Here is a 12,018-nt window from a genome sequence, read left to right as displayed (position 1 = left end):
TGAATGAGGAAGACCAAAGAAGAATCTATGCCTTTGAATGATGGTGTTTGTGAAGACTGTTGAATATGCCATGGACTGCCAGAAGAATGACTAAATCTGTCTTGGAAGAACTATAGCCAGAATGCTCCTTAGAAGCAAGGATGGTAAGACTTTGTCTTGTGTACTTTTAACATGTTGTCAGGAGGGACTGGTCCCTGGAGAAGGACCTCATGCTTGGTAAAGTAGATGGTCAGCGAAAAAGAGGAAGACCCTCAATGAGGTGGACTGACACAGTGGCTGCAACAGTGGGCTCAAATATAACAACCATTGTGAGGATGGTATAGGATTGGACAGTGTGTTTTTCTGTTGTACATAGTGTCACTATGAGTCAAAATTAACTCTACGGCACCTAACAATGGCAAATGATCATGAACATCTTTTCATATGTTTGCTGGCTGCTTGGATGTCCTCATTGGTGAAGGTTCTGTTCATGTCCTTTACCCATTTTATTATTGGGTTGCTCGTCTTTTTGTTGTTGATTTGTTGCAGTTTTCTATAGTTTTAGAGATTAGACCCTTATCAGATAAGTTGTTTTTGAAGATTTTTGACCAGTCTGTAGGATGTCTCTTTACTCTTTTAATCAAGTCTTTTGATGAGCATAGGTTTTTAATTTTTATGAAGTCCCATTCATCTATTTGATCTTCTTCTATCTGTGCATTTGTTGTAGAGTTTGTTATTCTATTTTTACAAAAGATTAGGTCACATAGTTTTCTCCCTGTTTTCTTCCGGAAGTTTTATGTTTTTAGGTTTAATGTTTAGGTCTTTGGTCCATTTTGAGTTCGTTTTTGTGTGTGGTGTGAGGTGTGGGTCCTGTTTCATTTTTTGGCTGGTGAATATCCAGTCTTGCCAGCACCATTTATTGAAGAGACTGTCTCTGCCCCACTGAATGCACTTTGAGCCCTTGTTGAAAATCAGTTGTCCACAGATGGCTGGGTTTAATTCTAAGTTTTCAATTCTATTCCACTGGTCTATGTGTCTATCATTGAACCAATACCAGGCTTGTGGCTGTGTAGTATGTTTTGATATCAAGGAGTGTGAGCCCTCCTGCTTTGTTCTTTTTCTTCAATATTGCTTTGACTATTTGGGGTTTCTTTCCTTTCCATATGAAGCTGGTCATTAGTTTTTCCATTTCAGTAAAGAATGTTGTTGGGATTTGTATCAGGATTGCATTGTATCTGTAGATCGCTTTAGGTAGAGTTGGCATTTTCACTATATTAAGTCTTCCAATTTATGATGCCTTTCCATTTTTGTAGGTCTCTTTTAATCTCTTGTAGTAATGTTTTATAATTTTCATTGTATACGTCTTTTATGTCCCAGGTTAGATTAATTCCTAGGTATTTTATCAGTTTGGGGGCTATTGTAAATGGTATTGTTTTCTTGATTTCTTTTTTGGAGTAGTCTTTGTTAGTGTAGAGGAACCCAAATGATTTTTGTGCATCAATCTTGTACCTGAAAACATTGCTAAATTCTTCTATTAGTTCCAGCACTTTTCTTGTGAAATCTTTAGGGTCTTCTATGTATAGGATCATGTCATCTGCAAATAGAGATAGTTTAACTTTTTCCTTTCCAATTTGTATACCTTTTATTTCTCTTTCTGTGTTATTGCTCTATTACTTCCAGTACAATGTTGAATAAGGGTGCTGATAATGGGCATCCTTATCTTGTTCCCATTCTCAGAGGGAAGGTTCTTACCTTCTTCTGTTGAGTATAATGTTGGCTGTTGTGGTGGCATATTCGCCCTTAATTCTGTTGCGAAATTTCCCCCGTATTCCTCTTTTGCTGAGAGATTTTATCAGGAAATCGTGTTGAATTTTATAGAATGACTTTTCTATATCATTTGATAAGATCATATGTTTCTTTTCCTTTGCTTTATTTATGTGGTAAATTACATTGATTGATTTTCTAATGTCAAGCCACCCTTGTAATCCTGGTATGAACCCCAACTGATCATGATGATGATTTTTTTGATATGTATGTTGCTGAAGTCTGTTGGCTAGAATTTTGTTGAAACATTTTGCATCTATCTTCATAAGGGATATTGGTCTGTAATTTTCTTTTTTGTGATGTTTTGCCTGGTTTAGGTATCAGGGTTATGCTGCCGTCCTAGAAAGAATTTGGTAGTATTCCTTCCTCTTCTGTGTTTTTGAAAAGATTAAGTAGAACTGATGTCAACTCTTCCCTGAATGTTTGGTAGAATTGTCCCATGTAGTCATCTGGTCCTGGGACTTTTTTGTTGGCAGTTTTTTGGTGACATTTTCAATCTCTTGTTTTTAAAGGGTCCATTTAAATTTTCTACCGCTGTTTGTGTTATTTGTGTAAGTAGTGTGTTCCTAGGAATTTGCTCATTTCATCTAAGTTTTCAAATTTGTTGGAGTACAATTACTCATAGTAAACAGTTATAATACTTTTTATCTCTGTTGGACCAGTTGTAATGTCCCCAGTTTCATTTCTTAATTTGGTTATTTGCCTCTTCTGATTTTTTTCTCTTCTGTCAGTATAGCCAGTGGTTTGTCTTTTTTATTGATCCTTTCAAAGAACCAACTTCTGGTTTTGTCAATTCTTTCTAGTTTTTTGTTTTTATTTCATTTATTTCTGCCCTGATCTTTATTATTTCCTTTTTTCTGATAGCTGTTGTCTTCTTTTGCTCTTTCCTTTCTATTTGTTCAAGTTGTCAGTTTAAATTATAATTTTAGATCTTTCTTCTTTTTTAACATAGGCATTTATTGCTATAAATTTCCCTCTGAGGACTGCTTTCGCTGTGTTACAAAGGTTTTGATACATTGTGTTTTTATTTTCAGTTGATTCTAGGAATTTTTTAATTTTACTTTTGATTTCTTCTATGACCCAATAGTTTTTTAGTAGTTATTGTTTAGTTTCCACGTACTATTTTCCCCCTTATTGTTCTTGTTGTTGATTTCTAGCTTCATGCTGTTACGGTCAGAGAAGATGCTTTGTATGATTTCAATGTTTTTAAGTTTGTTGAGACTTGTTTTGTGTCCTAGCATATGGTCTATTCTGGTAAATGATCCATGTGTGCTAGAGAAGAATGTGTATTGTTTGTTCTGATTTTGGTTGGAGTGTTCTATATATGTCTGTTAGGTCCAGTTGGCTTATGGTTTTATATAAGTTCTCAATGTCCTTAGTGATCCTTTTAGATAGTCTATCTATAACTGAAAGTGTTTGTTTTAAAGTCCTCTACTATTATTGTGGAGTTGTCTGTTTCTCCTTTCCTATTAGTCCGTATTTGTTTCATGTATTTTGGTGCATTGCTGTTAGGGGCATAAATATTTATAATTGTTATTTCTTCTTCCTGGATCAGTCCTTTTATTATTATATAATATCCTTCTTTACTCTTGTAAGATATTTTGATTTAAAGTCAATTTTATCTACTATCAGTATTGCCACACCAGCTCTTTTTTGTTTACTGGTTGCATGGAATATTTTTCTCGATTCTTTTACTTTCAGTCTGCTTATGTCCTTATGTCTAAGGTGTGGTTCTTGTAGACAGCAAAAAGGATGGATCATGTCTTTTTTTCTTATCCATTCTGCCACTCTCTGCCTTTTGCATGGGGCACTTAGACTGTTTACATTTAAGGTTGTTACTGAAAATGAAATGTCTACCTCACTCATTTTGCTATTTGTTTTTTGAGTGTTTTGTATCTTTTTTTTAATTTTGATTTTTCTGTTTTTGTTTGTACTTGGTTACTTTCTTGTGATGAGCTTTTTTGCTTTCTTCCTTCTGCATTTTTTTTAGTGATTTCTTACTGGTTACCACATATATTACACAACTTAGAATTGCAACAATGTTGAACATATGAATACATTTAACATACAACTTTAACATAATAAATCTATTCCTGATATGCTCTTCTCTTCCCTATTTCTGTTACTATGTCTTAATTAACATCAACATACAACCAGTATTTGATAAGTTTACTTTGTGCTTATTTCGTACAAACTTGATATTGTATTGTTTACAGGATTTAATTACTGAGTTTATTCCCTGAAAATATCATGTACTTGGTCATTATGGTTGCCTGTGTTGTTGCATTTTTTGGAGACCTCTCTTTCTCTTATTTATTTATTTATTTATTCCCCATGTATACATACAAGTATTTATTTAATGTTCTTGACTTTCCATTTGGAGAACACCTTCGAATAATACTTGCAAAGCTGATCTGGTATTGGCAAATTCCCAGAGCTTCTGTTTGTTTGGAAATGTCTTGATTTCCCCCTCATTTATGAATTACTTTGCTGGGTAAATAATTCTTTGTTGGCCATTGCTTTCATTCAGTATTTTAGGTATGTCGCTGTCATAGATTGAATTATGTCCCCCAAAAATGTGTGTATCAATTTGGCTGGGCCATGATTCCCAGTATTGTGTGGTTGTCCTCCATTTTGTGATTATAATTTTAAGTTAAAGACTATTAGGGTAAGATTGTAAAACCCTTAGCCAGGTCACATCTGTGATCCAACGTAAAGGGAGTTTCCCTGGCGTACAGCCTATACCACCTTTTATCTCTCAAGAGATTAAAAAGGAAAGGGAAGTGAGCAGAGAGGGGAGACCTCATACCACCAAGAAAGCAGTGCCAGGAGCAGAGTGTGTCACTGCATGGAGAAGCTCCTAGTCTAAGGAGAACATTGATGAGAAGGCCAACAGAGAGAGATAGCCTTCCCTGGGAGCTGACACCCTGAATTTGGACTTTTATCCTACTTTACTGGGATGAAATACACTTCTCTTTGTGAAAGCCATCCACTTGCGGTATTTCTGTTATAGCAGCACTAGATAATAACTAAGACAGTTGCTCTATCGTCTTCTGGCCTCTAGAGTTTCTGGAGAGAAATCCACACTGATTCTTATGAAAGACTGTTGGTGTGTTATATTGGGTTTTTATCTTGCTTTTTTCAGAATTCTCTGCTTGTCTTTGGTTTTCAAGACTTTTATTAGGATATAGTGTGGAGATTATCTTTTTGACTTTCTTCTGACTGAGGTTCTTGTAGCTTACTGTATTTGCAGGCTTGGTTCTCTGTTCAGGTCTGGGAAATCCTCAGTATCTCTTGGAAAATTGTTTCTATGCCTTTGTTGTTGTCATGGTGCTCTGGGATTCTAATAATTCTAATGTTGTTGTTGTTGTTAGGTGCCGTTGAGTTGGTTCTGACTCACAGTGAACTTATGTACAACAGAACAAAACTCTGTCTGGTCCTGTGCCATCCTCACAATCATTGCTATATTTGAGCCCATTGTTGCAGCCATTGAGGTTCTTCCCCTTTTTCATTGATCCTCTACCTTACCAAGCATGATGTCTTTCTCCAGGGACTGGTCCCTCTAGATAACATGTTCAAAGTACATGAGATGAAGTCTTACCATCCTTGTTTCTAAGGAGCATTTTGGCTGTACTTCTTCCATGACAGATTTGTCCATTCTTCTGGCAGTCCATGGCATATTCAACATTCTTTGCCAACACCATAATTCAAAGACATCAATTCTTCTTTGGTCTTCCTTATTCATTGTCTAGCTTTTGCATGCATATGAGGCGATTGAAAATACCATGGCTTGAGTCAGGCACATCTTAGTCCTCAAAGTGACATCTTTGCTTTTTAACACTTTAAAGAGGTCTTTAGCAGCAGATTTGCCCAATGCAATACATCATTTAATTTCTTTACTGCTGCTTCCATGGGTGTTAATTGTGGATCCAAGTAAAATGAAATGCTTGAAAACATCAATATTTTCTCAATTTATCATGATATTGCTTATTGGTCCAGTTGTGAGTATTCTAATGTTAGATTTCTTAATTGAATCCTGTATTTCCTTTTGATTTGGTTTGTTTTTCTTTGTTCTTTTCTCTTGAGACTTGATAAGTTCAGTTATTTTGTCTTCTAATTCATTTTTTCTATCTTCTGTTTGACTTTATTGTTGAGTGTTTCTCTTGCTTTTTCTAATTCAGTTGCTTTATACTTCAGTTCCAGTAGTTCTCTCTCTCTCTTTTTTTAATGTTTTCAGTTTCCTTGTTGAATCTCTCATTTTTTTCCTGTTCTCCACTAGTTTGTTTTCTGTGTGTTTTTTGCTTTCTTTAAACGTATTTAGCACCATAGTCTGAAAATTATCAATTCTTTGCATTAGTCTGGCCTCCATAGGAGAAGTTTCCTCTTCTTTATATTTTGCTTTTCATTGGTCCTTCTTTACTTGTCATTTTGTGTGTTTTTCTATTTTTTGTTGAACTTGGGGCATTTTGTTGTCTTTTTTTTTTTTTTTTTTACTTTAAATTTTGTATTCTGGTTTTTTGTGGGAAAATTTAATGATTAGGCATCCTGGTGGTGTATCAGCCAAGTGCCCAGCTACCAGCTGAAAAGCAAGGACCTGCTGCTCTGTGGTGGAAAGATGTAGCATTCCACCTCCGCAAAGACTCACATTCCTGGGAATCCCTTGGGGCTTCTCCACTCCACCCCGCAGGGTCACTGTAAGTCAGAATTGACCTAGTGGCAATGGGCGTCTTATCTTCTCCTGAGAACCACTAGAGGGCACTCTTATCCTTAGTTTTTTTTTTTCTCCCCAGGCTGCTTCAGGAGTTCTGGATGCTTGATATCTGGAATTCAATATGCATGTAAAGCAGTTGGTTGGGGGGAGGGGGTTAGCTGGTCCCAGACACTGCCATAAGTGAACTCCCACAGCCAAGTTGTGCCACCTTAAAAAAAATCAGGTTAGAGCTTCCTCAAATTAGCTCCCTTTCTGTGTTCCCTTTTGGGGGTGTTGCCCAGCCCCATCCCTAAATGGCTGTGATGAGTGAGTGCTTCCCATGTTAGCAGGTAGGTTCTCCCAGCTTCTGTGCCATTCCTGCTCCCCCTTTTCCCCACTTCTGGACTCACCACAACTCTCCAACATCTCAGCTAGCATCTGGAGTTCTCAGATCTCAGTCTGTGCTTGTTTTTATTCATTGTTCAGTGGGTTAGTTGTCAGGGAAGTAAATGGGAGCATCCACTCTCCACTCACTTTGCCATCTTGCTCATCTCTTGACAAGTTAGTACTTTTTGTGAAACTACAGGAATGATAGCTATTAATAACTGTTCATTGAATAAATATGAAACTAGGTTGTATATAGAGCTGAGTTTCTTTCCTCCAGTATTTTGTTGCCATAATAACCCAAAAGGAAACAATGACTGAGATGATTTTTACATTAATAGAGTGAACTGGATAAGGAAGAATCTGCAATAAACTGTGTTTTAATATTTAGAGGCTTTGAAGAGAGAGTACTTGTAAAGAAATCAACAAAAAATATTTTAGTGTAGGGATTCAAAAGTAATAATTTCCCAAGTGACTGATTTCATGGTCCCAAAGTTCTCTACCAGTTCCAGATGCTCTGTGCATTCAGAATCAGGGAGGGTTTTAATTTTGAGAATGTAAGCCAATAACTATCACTTTGATAACAGTAACCTCAGTGCAGAAGAGCCAAATGTTTTGGTGCAAATATGTGCATCTGGTTTCCTAAGTATGATCTTAACTTTCCAGCAGTTCCTTTTAGAAGGTACTCTAGACTTGAAGAAATATGCTCTATTAAGTTTTTTTCCTTGGAAATATTCTGTGCATTCTTGCTTAATTTGTCTGAAGAATTATCAGAACTTCCCAAACACTCTCCTTGCCTTTTACTTTGCTTTGTGTCTGTCAATTGTGTCTAAGCCAGGGATCCACAGACAATGTATGGACCCATTCATTGATTTAAAGTCTTCTGTGAACTTTTAGAAATGTATGACAGTTATATTGGTCTACAGTTATATAAGAAAGCTTTCATTAGATTTTCAATGACCCTCCAAACAGCATATCCTACTAGCAGGATAAGGTTCAATGACTCAAAGGGACAGAATAACATTTATTAATTACATGATATGTGCCAGGCTCTTATAGTTATTCATTTTATAATTTTCAGTGTGCTATAATGAGTTAGTTGGAATTATTTCTATTTTACAATTAGGAATTTTAGACTCTCAGAATTTAAGGTGCTTAAATAAGTCATACAACCAGTAAGTGACAGACTGGGCATTTAAACTCATATCCATCTTTCTCCAGAGTGCACACATTTTCTGCTAAAATCCACTGTCACCTGCAGCCAAAATGTTTATTTAAAACAGTTGTTTTCCTTGTAGATTTTTATTCTTCTTCCATCGTTCACTAAAAGATATACTATAAGGAGAGTGGCGTAGTTCAGTTGTGTTGTGGGAGACACACTGATTATTTTATGACTCTTTATGAAGGATCCTGGTGGCACAATAGATAAATGTTCAGCTGCTAATCGAAAGGTTGGTAGTGAACTCACCCAGTAGCTCTGAGGAAGAAAGACGTGGTGATCTGCTTCCATAAAGATTAGAGCCTAGAAAACCTTATGAGGAAATTTTGTGTTGTCACATGGGATCACTAAGAGTAGGAACCAACTCAATGGTACCTAGTAACAACAATATATTTGTATAGTGCTTGGTTACAAGACCCATCATAGCCTCTGTCTCCTGACCATACCATCATTTTTGTGAATTATTCAACACAGGGATTAATATACCACCCCCACAGATTATTTTTCTAACTCTCATTTTTCTGAAACGGCTTACCCAGGGTTGCATTTGGTTCATGTGAAGGGTTGCATTCAGTTAATGTGAAGGTTATATTGCTGATTGGGAGGCAGAGTAAAAGCCAGAACCTCAGGATGCCTGACTTCCCAGACTCAGATTGAAAGCAAGGATGAATATTATAGCAAGGCATTTTGACACAGAACAAGCACCAGGGGGTCAAAATTTAATTTGCAATAGGATCAGCTTTGTAGTATTTATCTCTATATACACCTACCCATTTAGCCCACATGAGACATATGAAGCCAATTCTATGACCTGTCTTGAGGACTCAGGAGCTTTTGTGAAATTTCCCATCATCTCGTATCAGCAGGGCTTAGGGATTTTCCATCTGCTGTGCCATGAAAGTGACAATAGTTCCTTGCTTTAGGTAATGACAAAGTATGTCATGGGTGATATAGCATCCCCAAAGTTGATTTCACCTTCGTTTGTACTTTTCATCCTAGAATAGAGTAGCTCATTTTCCTAGTTTATACTAATATCATTAAACACTGTAATTGCAAACGAAGTAACTTCTGGCAGTCACTGATTTCTTACATCAGTTTACACATAAAGAGAACAGATGGAAACAGTTGAAACACTCAGAGGCCCCCATATTTTTCTCTGTTAGCAGGCATAAGCACCCGTGCAATTTACGATTCCTTATTTCACTACCTCCTGGATCTTACCCAAAGACATAACTCGATTGCAACACCAGGATCAGAGGTATCTTTCGTTTGCACAGAAGCTATCTTCAGGCGGAGTGGGGTCAGAACCTCAGGAAAGGTTAGCCCAGGGGGGTATGTTGATGGTTATGGCAGTAGTGAATACATTGCTTTTGCTGACCTCCTATATTTCCTCCTGCCTTTTCACAGCCATTCCCAGCTAGTCCATTCTGATACCCTGAATCTTATGAGTAGTTTTGCTTTGAAACAAATAATTTTGCTGGCATTTCCATCTAAGGGATGTTTAGGGCATAGAGTGTTTTGAGGAGATAGCTTGACTTCTATTGTAAATTATTGACCAGAACCAAAATGTCAACATGCATCTCCTTTGTTTCACATTTGGGACAGAAGTGCCAGATATTTGCTTACCAAGAATGAGATGGGCTATCAGATGCTCAGCAGCCAAAAAATTTTACATGAGTGAAAATTAAAAAGTGCAGTGGTAAAATCGATGGTGCAGTGGTGAAATTGATGAGATTTGTCTCTACCCTTCTTAGTTGAGGGGAAAGAGGAGCATGGAGGAAGATTTTTCTGTCTGTTCTATCATGGGATGGGGAGAAGATTCCCAACTTTTGGCCTGAATTCTATGGTCTTGAATCAGTCCTTCTAATTTCTGGGTTTCAGATTCTATATCTATAAAATGTGCCTATTTCTATTAGAACTGAAGTGAACCTAGACATCTGCTAAGCTTTTTGTCTGCTTTGTTTTCTAAGATCATAAAATGATGCTCTAAGGACGTATAACAAACTTCTGGCATAGCTCGAACAAGTTCGTATATTGCTAGCTCCCATCCTAGAATTTATACTTTTTCATGCTTCATCTTTCTTGGGGAAAGTTTTCTCTCATATACTTAAACTTGGTTAAGTTTCACTATTATTTGCTCTCAGAAGGATGGTGTTCTTTTCTTCATAGCACTTTTAACAACTTTTCATTATTCATTTATTGTGGCGTTACTTGATCAATACCTGTCTATGTTACTTGACTGTAGACTTCATGAAATCAGGAAACTTGTCTTTCTGCTCATTTTTATAACAAATACCTTAGACTACCAGACAAAAAATTAGTTTCCCAGTAATATCTATTAAAGTAAGATGTGAATGAATGCAGTTTTTTAACTTCTTTGAGCCTTAGTTTACTCATTTGTAAAATGACATATCTCTAGCTACCTGATAAGGTTTTTAATAAATCAATGGAACAAAATATTTCCAAGGAGAGAGAAGTCATTCAATGAATGTCTCATATGATACCTGCATGATAATTAGGATAATAATAATTGTCTCTTTCAGAATTACCGTGCATGTAACAGCAGGACAAAAAATAGTGGAAAACACCCTATAGAGGGTCTGATAAACAATAAATGTTCAATAAGTGTTAGAATCTTACCTTTGTGTTTCAAGAAATTTGGTTTCCTTACTTTTTTTAGTTAGCCAAATGATTACGACAATAATGACAATTCTGTTTATTTATTAATTTTTAGTAAGGAAAAAAAGTAAATAAATCGAGATGCTGCTTTTCCTGACATGAGGTAACTAACAAAAAAATTCCTCCCTCACAGCCCCTGATGTCAGTGTGATTAAAGAAGAGTTGCCATCATCAGCAGTCACAACAATCTATATATTGTCACCAGCTTAACAGGAAGGATTTTATTATCTGCTTCAACTCTACATTACCAGATGCATTTTTACCTACAGACTTTTTGGTTGTTGCTGCTGCACAAATGCAAGTATGAACTTGTATTTTTAATAAAATAAATATTGTCTGATTTTTTATACATTTTGGCCTTGAGAAACCAACCTCTCTGGCTGAGATTCAGTCCTGCTTTGAAAAATAGCATAACAATGGTCATACAAATAACCAAATGATATCTAGTTATTTTCACAATGTACAAAAATCATTTTAGAAAAACATGCATGCAGATGATCCTTGTTTAATGGCCTTGTGAGGCACTCAAACATCTTTTATTTTCTTCTGTCAAGTTTCAGGAAATACTTTAGTACTAATAAAATTTATCAAATAGGTGAAAACTGAGAGTGAAGAAATGAACATTCATAATGGAATGGGAGCCTTGGAAACAAGCAAGTTATTTAAAGTTATAGTTTGACTGAATGATGGTTAAAAATAGTATGCTTGCATAATTTAGTGTTAAAATAATAAAAAAAATGAAGAAAATATTGACTTATATAAGCAACTTATATGTTAGTATTACCCATCCAATCCTTATTATGTAGTATAATTATTACCTAAAGGAAAGGCTTCTGAATCTTATGATATGCATCAATTGGGCTAAGGAAGCTGAAGAATGCAAAGAACGTTTACTATAAAATACAGTCAGTAACTAGCACTCAGATACTGTTTTGCTTCTTGCATTTCTATATAAGATTTGTTACCCCATGAAGCCTACTTCCCTAGATCTCTGTAGTCAGGTTAGACAGGGAACAACCACTCTTTTGTTAATATAAATCTGTGCAAGTTAGAACAGACTGATCCATTTTAATCCACGGAGGCCATGAGACATCGTCTATTCAACAGTCGTGTTACTTTATTTTTTTTAATCTATGAGATGAGGTTTATTTGGGCAGAAGATTCACGAATTGGATAACACCAAATGACATGTGAAAATGTACTCTGTTGAGTATCAGCAATGACTGGCTTTTTTTTTTTTTTT

This window comes from Trichechus manatus, unplaced genomic scaffold (assembly GCF_000243295.1).
Source record: "Trichechus manatus latirostris isolate Lorelei unplaced genomic scaffold, TriManLat1.0 scaffold00014, whole genome shotgun sequence".
Taxonomy (NCBI): Eukaryota; Metazoa; Chordata; class Mammalia; order Sirenia; family Trichechidae; genus Trichechus; species Trichechus manatus.
This window is presented reverse-complemented; position numbering follows the sequence as displayed.